The sequence below is a fragment of the Schistocerca piceifrons genome, chromosome 8 (genome assembly GCF_021461385.2).
Source record: "Schistocerca piceifrons isolate TAMUIC-IGC-003096 chromosome 8, iqSchPice1.1, whole genome shotgun sequence".
In the NCBI taxonomy this organism is placed as follows: domain Eukaryota; kingdom Metazoa; phylum Arthropoda; class Insecta; order Orthoptera; family Acrididae; genus Schistocerca; species Schistocerca piceifrons.
Genome location: NC_060145.1, coordinates 501,510,854 through 501,524,288, shown reverse-complemented (window position 1 = coordinate 501,524,288; position 13,435 = coordinate 501,510,854). Strand labels below are relative to the sequence as shown.

The window sequence follows — 13,435 nt, the reverse complement described above, 5'->3', positions numbered from 1 at the left end:
GCGTCCTCTTGGATAAAATATTCCGGAGGTAAAATAGTCCCCCATTCGGATCTCCGGGCGGGGACTACTCAAGAGGACGTCGTTATCAGGAGAAAGAAAACTGGCGTTCTACGGATCAGAGCGTGGAATGTCAGATCCCTTAATCGGGCAATTAGGTATAGTGGGAATTAGTGAAGTTCGATGGCAGCAGGAACAAGACTTCTGCTCAGGTGAATACAGGGTTATAAATACAAAATCAAATAGGGGTAATGCAGGAGTCAGTTTAATAATGAATAAAAAAAATAGGAGATCGGGTAAGCTACTACAAACAGCATAGTGAACGCATTATTGTGGCCAAGATAGACACGAAGCCCACGCCTACTACAGTAGTACAAGTTTATATGCCAACTAGCTCTGCAGATGACGAAGTAATTGAAGAAATGTATGATGAAATAAAAGAAATTATTCAGATAGTGAAGGGAGACGAAAATTTAATCGTCATGGGTGACTGGAATTCGGTAGCAGGAAAAGGGAGAGAAGGAAACGTAGTAGATGAATATGGATTAGGGCTAAGAAATGAAAGAGGAAGCCGCCTGATGGAATTTTGCACAGAGCACAACTTAATCATAGCTAACACTTGGTTCAAGAATCATAAAAGAAGGTTGTATACATGGAAGAAGCCTGGAGATACTGACAGGTTTCAAATAGTTTACATAATGGTAAGACAGAGATTTAGGAACCAGGTTTTAAATTGTAAGACATTTCCAGGGGCAGATGTGGACTCTGGCCACAATCTATTGGTTGTGAACTGTAGATTAAAACTGAAGGAACTGCAAAAAGGTGGGAATTTAAGGAGATGGGACCTGGATAAACTGACTAAATCAGAGGTTGTAGAGAGTTTCAGGCAGAGCATAAGGGAACAATTGACAGGAATGGGGGATAGAAATACAGTAGAAGATGAATGGGTAGCTTCGAGAGATGAAGTAGTGAAGGCAGCAGAGGACCTAGTAGGTAAAAAGACGAGGGCTAGTAGAAATCCTTGGGTAACAGAACAAATACTGAATTTAATTGATGAAAGGAGAAAATATAAAAATGCAGTAAATGAAGCAGGCAAAAAGGAATACAAAAGTCTCACAAACAAGATCGACAGGAAGTGCAAAATGGCTAAGCAGGGCTGGCTAGAGGACAAATATAAGGATGTAGAGGGTTATCTCATTAGGGGTAAGATAGATACCTCCTACAGGAAAAATAAAGAGACCTTTGCAGAAAGGAGAACCACTTGTAGCATATCAAGAGCTCAGATGGAAACCCGATTCTAAGCAAAGAAGGGAAAGCAGAAAGGTGGAGGGAGTATATAGAGGGCCTATACAAGGGCAATGTACTTGAGGACAATATTATAGAAATGAAAGAGGATGTAGATGAAGATGAAATGGGAGATACGATACTGCGTGAAGAGTGACACAGCACTGAAATACCTGAGTCGAAACAAGGCCCCGGGAGTAGACAACATTCCATTAGAACTACTGACGGCCTTTGGAGAGCCAGTCCTGACAAAACTCTACCATCCGGTGAGCAAGATGTATGAGACAGGCAAAATACCCTCAGACTTCAAGAAGAATATAATAATTCCGATCCCAAAGAAAGCAGGTGCTGACAGATGTGAAAATTACCGAACAGTCAGTTTAACAAGTCACGGATGCAAAATACTAACGCGTATTCTCTACAGACGAATGGAAACACTGGTAGAAGCTGACCTCGGGGAAGATCAGTTTGGATTCCGTAGAAATGTTGGAACACGAGAGGCAATACTGACCCTACCACTTATCTTAGAAGCTAGATCAAGGAAAGGCGAACCTACGGTTCTAGCATTTGTAGACTTAGAGAAAGCTTTTGACAATGTTGACTGGAATACTCTCTTTCAAATTCTGAATGTGGCAGGGGTAAAATACAGGGAGCGAAAGGCTATTTACAATTTGTACAGAAACCAGATGGCAATTATAAGAGTCGAGGGGCATGAAAGGGAAGCAGTGGTTGGGAAGGGAGTGAGACAGAGTTTTAGCCTCCCCTCAATGCTATTCAATCTGTATATTGTGCAAGCAGTAACGGAAACAAAAGAAAAATACGGAGTAGGTATTAAAATCCATGGACAACAAATAAAAACTTTGAGGTTCGCCTATGACATTGTAATTCTGTCAGAGACAGCAAAGGACTTGGAACAGCAGTTGAATGGAATGGCCAGTGTCATGAAAGGAGGGTATAATATGAACATCAACAAAAGCAAAACGAGGATAATGGAATGTAGTCGAATTAAGTTGGGTGATGCTGAGGGAATTAGATTAGGAAATGAGACACTTAAAGTAGTAAAGGAGTTTTGCTATTTGGGGAGCAAAATAACTGATGATGGTCGAAGTAGAGAGGATATAATATGTAGACTAGCAATGGCAAGGAAAGCGTTTCTGAAGAAGAGAAATTTGTTAACATCGAGTATTGATTTAAGTGTCAGGAAGTCGTTTCTGAAAGTATTTGTATGGAAGTGAAACATGGACGATAACTAGTTTGGACAAGAAGAGAAAAGAAGCTTTCGAAATGTGGTGCTACAGAAGAATGCTGAAGATTGGATGGATAGATCACATAACTAATGAGGAGGTAGTGAATAGGATTGGGGAGAAGAGGAGTTTGTGGCACAACTTGATTAGAAGAAGGGACCGTTTGTGGTAGGACATGTTCTGAGGCATCAAGGGATCACCAATTTAGTATTGGAGGGCAGCGTGGAGGGTAAAAATCGTAGAGGGAGACCAAGAGATGAATACACTAAACAGATTCAGAAGGATGTAGGTTGCAGTAGGTACTGGGAGATGAAGAAGCTTGCACAGGATAGAGTAGCATGGACAGCTGCATGAAACCAGTCTCAGGACTGAAAACCACAACAACAACACACCAGAAGCGACATGTGAGCATGTTTGAACTAGAAATAATGTAACGAAGGGTTCAGTGCTGACTGATAATCGAACCCCACACCTATCGTTGCTGACTACACACAAAGGGACGTCATCTACCGAATTTTTCTCCACCAGCAGCTCGGAATAATATCCTTGACCTTACAGTGATCTCGCAAATAGTAATATGTCTCACTAGGAGTCAAAAACGTCAGATATCGTTAGTGTTGACAACGAATGAAAATACATTAAAAATCGAAATTATTATCCACCAGCAGATAGGTGTTCTCATGCTAGAACTTGATAATACATAATGAAATCTTTAGTGCCGTGCCAGGATTCGAACCCATTCACGCGCAATATGTGGAGATGTTGAGGAATCTGGAGTTTTGAACGGACAACAAACTGTAGCCGAGCTGTATTGTCACGAGGGGATCAAATTCCTCGTTAAGGGCGGTCTGAGTTGCATTCCCAGTTCAGAACAAATTTTATCGACATATAGAAGCTCAGATGTTGTTGTGTTGTTGTTGTGGTCTTCAGTCCATAGACTGGTTTGATGCAGCTCTCCATGCTACTCTATCCTGTGCAAGCTTCTTCATCTCCCAGTACCTACTGCAACCTACATCCTTCTGAATCTGCTTAGTGTATTGATCTCTTGGTCTCCCTCTACGATTTTTACCCTCCACGCTGCCCTCCAATGCTAAATTTGTGATCCCTTGATGCCTCAAAACATGTCCTACCAACCAATCCCTTCTTCTAGTCAAGTTGTGCCACAAACTTCTCTTCTCCCCAATCCTATTCAATACCTCCTCATTAGTTACGTGATCTACCCACCTTATCTTCAGCATTCTCCTGTAGCACCACATTTCGAAAGCTTCTATTCTCCTCTTGTCCAAACTATTTATTGTCCATGTTTCACTTCCATACATGGCTACACTCCATACAAATACTTTCAGAAACGACTTCCTGACACTTAAATCTATACTCGGTGTTAACAAATTTCTATTCTTCAGAAACGATTTCCTTGCCATTGCCAGTCTACATTTTATATCCTCTCTACTTCGACCATCATCAGTTATTTTACTCCCTAAATAGCAAAGCTCAGATAAAAGATGGAATAAGTGTCCTGTGACCCTACATAGCGTTTGCTTCGTCACTAGAAATAAATAACTAGTATAAGAAAGGTTACTGGTAATGCAGCTTCTACATGTCGCTACTCCAGACTTTGTGGCTCAACCTAACGTCTACTTGGTAGAGAAGGAATATGATTTTTAATGTGAATTTCAGACCACAATGCCATTATATCTTCTTTACTTGGTGTAGCCAGAAGAGAATGGAATCTGTCTTTCCTATCTAAAATAATTGACCGAAGTTGGAATCGAACCCAGACCATAGACATATGAACCTATCATCAGCCCAACAGACCACCCAATCCTCTTCTCAGGGGCTCATTTTTCTATCATAAAGCCGTTGTACCACACTGGCTGAGAATTCTGACACACAAGCTCCCTGTATTAATTTTGCAGCATGTTCAGTAAATTCATTTACTTGGTTGACCGAATCACCATGAACTAGCTGCCTCGGCTATCCAGTGCATGCATTCATCTTCATTTTGTAATCACCAAAATAAAATCACGTAACTGCCACCAACACAGAACTGCCAACACTGTAGGATGCAGAAATTAAAATAGAAAGTGTTCCTTTCCACTTGAGCTACTCTATTGCGCTATCGGTTTGCTGAAAACGTCGTGCAGTGCAAAAGAAAAGGTATAACTGTTTGTCTCTCATAAGTATTGACCTGGCGATATGCATTATCCCACAGCGGTGTGGAATGCAGAAGTTGTGGGGGAATTGTTGTTGACTTCTGGAGCTGTTATAGCTACCTGTCAGCTAGTGGCGTAATGGTAAGTATCGCGTGCGGTAGATAAGATGTCGCGTGTTCGAGTACATTCACTACTATACTTTTTAAAACGCAATTCTGCTGTATGCTGAAATTATCAATCTAATGGTACTTGTAACATAATTTCCTTCACTTCTCAATCCAAAATAGTCGTATGAGGAAAAAGGGCCAACTTCTGCGACATTTTGTTCATTTCAGGTTTAATAGACAGCCAGACAGTAGATGCATCTCGAAACTTTTGTATTATGTATGGGTAGAGCGCATCGTGCCAAAATACGTCGGAAAAGTATTTTCTACATTAGCTGTCGTCTGGTAGTGGCATTTTATTCTTCTTCAAACCTTGTTTGACAGCTTTAACTCAGAATAAGTTTTCTACATGCATGTAATCAATAACTGCATGTGCATTTTCAGACTGTTATAGATGACATCAGAGAATTCGCATATATCGTTGATGAGTAATTTCTCTCTCATGTTTACTATTGTTTTAAGAACATTAAAGGAAACCTTACGAAAATTGTGAACTGTATTATAAAAAATGAAATAAAACTACCCACGATAACCTTACGACGAAAGTCTGTTTTAATAAAACTGCGTATCTGTACACAAGCGTAGCCCCTATCGTCACGAATTGGTAAAATACTACTCACTTAGATTTTGATTGGGTCTGTGTTTAATTGGTATGCTGTGTCATACTCAAGAGGTATGCAAATGTGGCAATTCATAAATATAGTTATGCGTTCCTAGAAACCCAAAATTTGCTTGTCAGCAGCGGAAAGAGGCGTTACCTGTTGTGCAGCATTGTAAGTTTTTCACCATTGCACTATGAGCCGAAAATATTTTCTTACGATTTCGTTATCGATGTTCGATCTGACTGCTTGTAGCTCTTTCACAGAAGGCATAAAAACAAAAATTGCTCTGAGCACTATGGGACTTAACTGCTGTGATCATCAGTCCCCTAGAACTTAGAACTACTTAAACCTAACTAACCTAAGGACATCACACACATCCATGCCCGAGGCAGGATTCGAACCTGCGAACGTAGCGGTCGCGCGGTTCCAGACTGAAGCGCCTAGAACCGCTCTGCCACAACGGCCGGCGGCATAAAAACACCACACTCAGTTACACTTGATCTGCGAACCATATCAGACACCTTTTCACAGGTTAGCACGTTACCACAGAGCTGGCGAAGAAGTATGTGTCTTAGCTTCCTCTTACGAGACCAGTAGTGGCTAGAACTCGTAAACCGCTGCCGGCTGGAGTGGCCGAGCGGTTCTAGGCGCTTCAGTCCGGACCGCGCGACTGCTCGGTCGCAGGTTCGAATCCTGCCTCGGGCATGGATGTGTGTGTTGTCCTTAGGTTAGTTAGGTTTAAGTAGTTCTAAGGTCTAGGGGACTGATGACCTCAGATGTTTAGTCCCATAGTGCTCAGAGCCATTTGAACCATTTTTTTCGTAAACCGCTGTTTGAAGGACGAGATTGGTTGCGATTTCCACGTGCAACGACTTTCCTGGGCTGAAAACCGTAAATTTACAATCTTTGGTTACACGTCAAGCGAGAATAACTCAGATTATTCAATGGAAATGACAGGAAAAATCAAGAGAACTTTGACGCTTAATGCCGTGCACACCAGGAAGTAACTCGTCGATCACAGAGTTGCCAAACATACATTACCTTGTTGCCAAATCTCAGTTACAATACCAGCAGGAAGAAGACGAACCGATGTGATCTTACAGCGGGCTGAGAAGTGACCATAGCTGGTGTCTCCAAGTCGCGGCTGCTACGGCCTGGAATATGAAATGCGTCTGATTCGCACTTCTGTAACTAGGTTTAGGGACTGGAGCGTAGTTACTAATAATACTCAGAACTGACTGCAAACTTAGTATCATAAATCAGTAACTCTCATAGTTGTTTTTATATTTCTTTCGTAAGTGTACTCTAAACTAAGAAATTCATTCACAGACGTTTTCGTGCCTCGCCGATAGTCGAGCGCAACAAACAAATAAAAAACACAAAAGAAAGTGTGTGTGTGTGTGTGTGTGTGTGTGTGTGTGTGTGTGTGTGTGTGAGAGAGAGAGAGAGAGAGAGAGAGAGAGAGAAATCAAAAAGAATGAGAGAGAGAGGGGGTAAAAAATTGTAAAGGGATTAAAATGACACGTTCCACATCATTACGAAATACCGTATTCATGATCTATAATACAAGAATTAATGTAATGTAATCTAATTTAATCATATCATATTGATGACTAGCCATGAAGGGTCATGAATTACCGAAGTTTTTGCCAATACAAGCAACCAAATCTAAACTTGAAAATAAAAGACGACAGTTTTTGTAATAAACCGGGACTTCTATCAAGACCCTTTCGTCCCTGTTAACTAACCACGAAAGATGTCTGATATACCTCTATTTTGAAGTAACAAAGTGTGCATGCATTTAAAGATGAAATGCATGATGTGAAGTTCTGTGACGAAGATACGAACCCAACACGTAATCGGATTGTTAACTAAGTAAAATCAAATGTTACGTATCGGTTTTTCTTACCAGCTGCTAGGTGCTTGACTCTAAAATAAGGATACAAACTTTTGTGCCCAAGCGACAATCGAACTGCTCACCTACCGTGCATCCACGAATATAGCTTAAGTATCAGTCCCTTACTCACCAATAGTAAGATGTATGCGTGTTTGACCAGAAATAACGACACCTATTGCGATTGTTGGCAACACATGAACAGACATTAAAAATGCACGTTAATTTTCACTAAAAGGCCGGTGTGCACGTGATAGGGCTTGAAATGAAATTATGAATATTTTTGTACTGGATCGGGATTCGGACCCATATACTTACCTTTGGAAGAGACCTAGAGAAGACTGCAGTCTTGAGAAAAGGAACAGAATGATTGAACTATACTGTTCCGAGAGATTCAGATCCTCGAAAGAGGAGATGCGAATTCGAATCACCGTTGCAACACCAAATTTTTCAACGTCTCTAGTTCAATCAAGTACTAGTAAAGTAAGAGCCCTGTTCCTTTAAATGGCTATCGGTTAATCAAATAAAATAAAATTTTCTAATGTAAGTAAGTTTATAGGCGACTGTATTTCTGTTTACCATGACTTCCGCTATGTCATTTCCCAACGTAAACCGGCTCTGCCTAGTTGGTAATGAAGGAACGTGATGTTTAATGCGGATTCTGGATTATAACATCTTTCTCTTGATGTTACCGGGGGTAAAGTAAATCTGTTTGTGCCTCTTAAAAGTAAATGCCTGAACCCATGCATTGCACCTGTGATAGTTCGTTCCGCCAGACCATTTTGGCCACATTTCCCAGCCCCAGGAGTGTACTGGAACAGGTGACGTGCTTAGCTTACAAAATTAGTCACGGTGAATAAACGCGAGACAATTAAATGGTTAAGTAGAAGCAAGCTTCTGAAGCGGAGATTATGCTATTCTCATGTCAGCAGGATGTAAAGAGTCTTCTAGGCATCATAGGCTCGATGTGAAGCCATTTTGAAATTTTCACAAATTCAGCAAATTTCTTAGTTCGAGAAAATCCACTGCGAATTGTGAAGTTACCGGATAATTCGATTACTACCGTCATTATTACTATCATTTTCTTCATACCGCTGCTGGAACACTGTACTTGAAGATCATTTGCTGCCTTTTGGTCATTATAGAAGTAGTTTCCCAAGAACAGGGTCTTTACCTGTCTACGGAATCCTTCTCATGTTAATATCAAACATCAGTAATAAGTCGTAGATTACATTAAAACTAAAGCGCTTGATGAAGACGTTACTTGATAACAAAAACGCGCTGCCTTTCTTCATTTACTTGCGCCTACAAATGGCTATCGAGTACTGCCAAACCAAAAAACAAGAGATCTTACTGCCTTCCGATATACGTCGCTGTCAGTTCTTCCATATGATTTGGTCGACATGACCTGTTTCAAGTTGTGTATGACAGAGAATGTTTTAGAAAATCAATTGTTTTCCTTTGCAATAAGCAGAAAGATTTTCATTCGAAGCTATCCAAGTACAAAATTTTCGCGATATTAGTTCAAATTTAATATTCGCTTCTATAATGTAGGAAAGTATTTCACAGTTGCAAAACTTGCATCCGACTCACTGACCCTACACTTAGTCGCTGACCATAAATTCTAGCTCAGAGTGACAATAGATTAAGGAACCTAATGTAGCGAAGACTGTTTGCCAGTGCTCTTTCTCACCGGAAAATACGCAATTCACTCATTGGGCTCCATAAATACACTGTAACAGTAATTTCTGTGTGTATGCAATGCATACGGATTAGAATTTAGTGGTGCTCTCCCTTCCACTTCTGTATACAATATGCCTGACCTAAACGGGCCTTTTATCATTACAGGCCCTGGGCAGTGCAACATCATACTGACAACAGTAATGTGCTTATACTGACAACCTGACTGTTCGTTTTACCTGATTTTGTAATAATTTAAATAAAACAACCTCACCTTCCAGTGGGAGACATTTCGTCCCCCTTATCCTTCTGTGAAATTTGTCACTAAGCTTTTTGCCTTCCAGCCAGTGAAATGCGGCAGAGTACGGCCGGTAAATGATTCACAAACCACGATTTAGTGCCGTTAAGACGATTTATTTAAACGTCACAAGACTGCACATAGGTGCAATCGATTTCGAGGTGCAAAGTGTTTGTTATCTTACTTTTGTGACATTTGGGAATAAGTGATTTCCAAAGACTTTTTATTGTAGTGAAATAATCTTTTGTCACAAAGTAACAAGGTAAGTGTTTTATTCGTATCTATTTTGTAGGAAACTGTAATCGTGATGGAAGATTATACACCTGAATGTTTGAGACAACTGGTAGGAGAAAACGCTCCATAGTAACCAAACCCCGTGCCTCCTCTCCGTATCCTCCTGTGACACCAGCACGGGATTCTCCTCCTATAACCCTACAGAGCTGTTCCTAGCACAGCTGAGAATTTGCCAACATCGTCACAAACATTTGGCAACACTGTGACTGTGCAATCTCTTCCACGTATGGTACTGAATTGACTCGCTAGCTTAAAGAAATTCTATTCTTGACATAAATGATAACTTTTATTATCTTTCACGATGCGTTATGAGGCTGAGCGACCAATACCATGATAAGAGCGGGAAACAGGCAGCAGTGTGTCCGTAGCCCGCTGGTACCGCCCGTGTTTCGGGTCAGAACGACTCAATCAGTCGTCAGTTCTAACCGTGGTAGGGGCCACCGTGTGTGAGCTTTTTTTTCTGATATATTTTATGGAGCTGCGAATTTCCAGAAAAAATTCTGTATCGAATTGGAAGAAAACCTTTACACAGCAAATCCTCTTGGTAGTTCGACTCAGTAAGTTGCGTTAATGGTCATAGATCTTGGCTTTGTGACTGCCAAGCTACTTCGCAATACCAGCGTCTGTGAAGAAATTCCAATCGACCATCAGCGATACGAATTTCAATATTGTTCTTCACATAAGACTCACATGACAGGGTGATAAGTATGAAGGGAATGAACCTGTTGATTACTGTAGGGCCTCTATGCTAAATTTCCACAGTAGCAATTAGGAACTCCTTGCAGACATTTACTAACAGCGGCTCTCGCAACTTACTTTTTCTCTGGGTAGCTTCAATTACGGGCAATTTTGTCGCCTTAAATCCAATTGAATATTTTAAATATCACTTGTGAACAGCGTTCACTTCTCCATTAATCAAGGTATAGACCTCAAAACAAGCAATTTGCCTGAGTAGCTATAGAGCAAGTAGACGTTAGGTTGAGTCACAATAAAGTCTGGAGTGGCGACATGTAGAAACTTTGTTACTAGTAACCTTCCTTATACTAGTTATTTATTTCTAGTGACGAAATAAACGCTATGTAGGCTCACAGGACACTTATTACATCTTTTACCTGAGCTTCTATATGTCGATAAAATTGGTTCTGAACTGGGAATGCAACTCAGACCGCCCTTAACGCGGAATTTGATCCCCTCGTGACAATACAGTTCGGCTACAGTTTGTTGTTCGTACAAAACTCCAGATTTCTCAACATCTCCACATATTGCGCGTGAATGGGTTCGAATCCTGGCCCGGCAATAAAAATTTCATTATGTATTATCAAGTTCTAGCATGAGAACACCTATCCGCTGGTGGATAATAATTTCGATTTTTAATGTATTTTCATTCGTTGTCAACACTAACGATATTTGACGTTTTCGACTCCCAGTGAGACACAGAACTATTTGCGAGGTCACTGTAAGTTCAAGATGTTATTCCAAGCTGCTGGTGGAGAAAAATTCGGTAGCTGACCTCTCTTTGTGTAGTCAACAACGATATGTGTGGAGCTCTATTCCCAGTCAACACTGAACTCTTCGTCGTATTATTTCTAGTTCAAACATGCTCACATGTCGCTGCTGGTGCAACAAACCCATATTTAACGTTCCTTTTCTCTAGAATATAACAGCGATAGGTGCCTGGTTGGAGTCCGGGGAAAGAAAAAATTAATGTTTCGTCTCGTCATTTCAGTTAAAACATCTTGCTACTGCCGAGAAAATCCGATATGTCACAGTTGATTGTGCTTCGATATCTATCCGATTAGGTTGTGGGTTCGAATCTCTGTCCAACACAAAGCTTTACCTCACGGCATTTCAAATAAGTTACTTGTTAAGAAGCAATATTTAACATATCTCGTAGTTCGTTAACAGGGACAATAGGTGCTGGGTAGGAATTCGCATCCGTTAAAAATGTTTGCGTTATGTAATTTAAAGTTGGTATTTGCTAACTGATACTGTCTAAAATCGAGGCATATCACTCTCTGTATGCCTAATCAGGAATGACTGTTCGTTTCCGTCAGTCACGAAATCTTTGCTTAGTCTGCATGACCTGAGTTTGAATCCCTATGCAGAACGTGACGGTTCGTCGTGTCATTTGAAATTCATACATATTATCAACTAGCTGCTCATGAATAACTTAAATTTTTAATGTCATTTTGTGCTAAATAATAAGTACGGTATGTTACTTTGATAAGGAAATCATGAATACGACGAACTTACTACGTGAATTACCTATCTGACGTAATAATGAGAGTGGTAACATTTCAGGTATGTCATTTATTGTAATAAATGTGAGCTTACAAGCCTTAAGGACAGTCTTATCTGTGATAAGGTGTTCCCTGATATTTGTAGTATCATGGTGTCACTTTACATCTTGAGTTATTGCGATACAGAGCAGTGTTTTCTAGTGGTGACTTGTTGGAACCATTTTCAATAGTCAAACGATTTTACCAAGGAGCGATTAAAGGACCTGCTAGACAGCTGTTTTATGTGGGTTGCATTCGAACCAGGCGAAATGCAATTCAGGTGGAACGGATACTTTTGAGCACGACTGTACATGTTTGGGGAGTTATGTGGCCAGCTGAAGTGTTTAAACTCAGAAGAGTGTTCCTGCAGACACTCTGTAGCATTTGGGACGTGTGGGGTGTCGCATTGTCCTGCTGGAATTGCGCAATCCGCCAGAATGCACAATGGACGTGAATGGATGCAGGTGATCAGACAGGGTGCTTAGGTATGTGCAACCTGTCAGAGTCGTATCTAGACGTATCAGGGGTCCCATACCACTCCCACTGCACACACCAGAGCCTCCACAAGCTTGAACAGTCTCATGCTGACATGCAGGGTCCATGGATTCATGAGGTTGTCTATATCCCCATACACGTCCATCCGCTCGATACAATTTGAAACGAGACTCATCCGACCAGGCAACATGTTTCAAGTCATGAACAGTCCAATGTCTGTGTTGACGGGCCAAGGCGAGGCGTAAAGCTTTGTGTCGTGCAGTCATCGAGGGTACAGTAGTGGGCCTTCAGCTCCGACACCCCATGTCGGTGATGTTTCGTTGAATGGTTCGCGTGCTGAAATCTGTTGATGGCCCAGCTTGAAATATGCAGCAGTTTGCGGAAGGGTTGCACTTCTGTCACGTTGAACGATTCTCTTCAGTCGTCGTTGGTCTCGTTCTCGCAGGATCTTTTTCCGGACGTAGCTGTCTAGGACGTCTGATGTTTTACCGGATTCCTGATAACCACGGTACACTCGTGAAAAGGTCGTACGGGAAAATCCCCACTTCATCGCTGCCACGGAGATGCTGTGTGCCATCTCTTGTGCTCCGACTATAACAGCACGGTCGAACTCACTTAAATCTTGATATCGTGCGATTGTAGCAACAGTAACCGATCTAAGAAGTGCGCCAGACAGTTGTTGTCTTATAAAGGCGTTGCCGACCGCAGCGCCGTGTTCTGCCTGTTTACTTATCTCTGTATTTGAATACGCATGCCTTTACCAGTTTCTTTGGTGCTTCAGTGTATTGTAGTGTCATAACGAAACTTGTAAGGATTACTGATGGTGATTCACGTTGTGAATACTTCATTAATCGACCTCTTCTCTTACACAGGAATCAGGAGCGGTTACCGAGCTGTAGGCTGCGTCCTCTTGCCTCCTGCTGTCCTGTCAACGTATTCGGCAAGGTAAGATAACTGTGAGAAGTTTCTCTGTCTACCAGCCAGGAAGCGTCGGATACAGTGACCCACCTATCTCGAGTGGCTTCTACAGACTGATAGGGGATTATAGTAA

The 13,435-nt window shown here is 41.3% G+C and overlaps 1 protein-coding gene across 2 annotated transcripts in view; it reads left to right on the top strand.

The window, feature by feature from the left end:
• Positions 1 to 13,435, top strand: part of LOC124711530 (F-box/LRR-repeat protein 3-like) — a 327,166-nt gene that overhangs the window by 72,358 nt on the left and 241,373 nt on the right. For both annotated transcript variants that reach the window (XM_047241656.1, XM_047241657.1), the window contains one exon: positions 13,257 to 13,329. The gene's annotated coding sequence lies outside the window, so the exon portion shown is untranslated. The remainder of the gene's footprint in view (positions 1 to 13,256; positions 13,330 to 13,435) is intronic.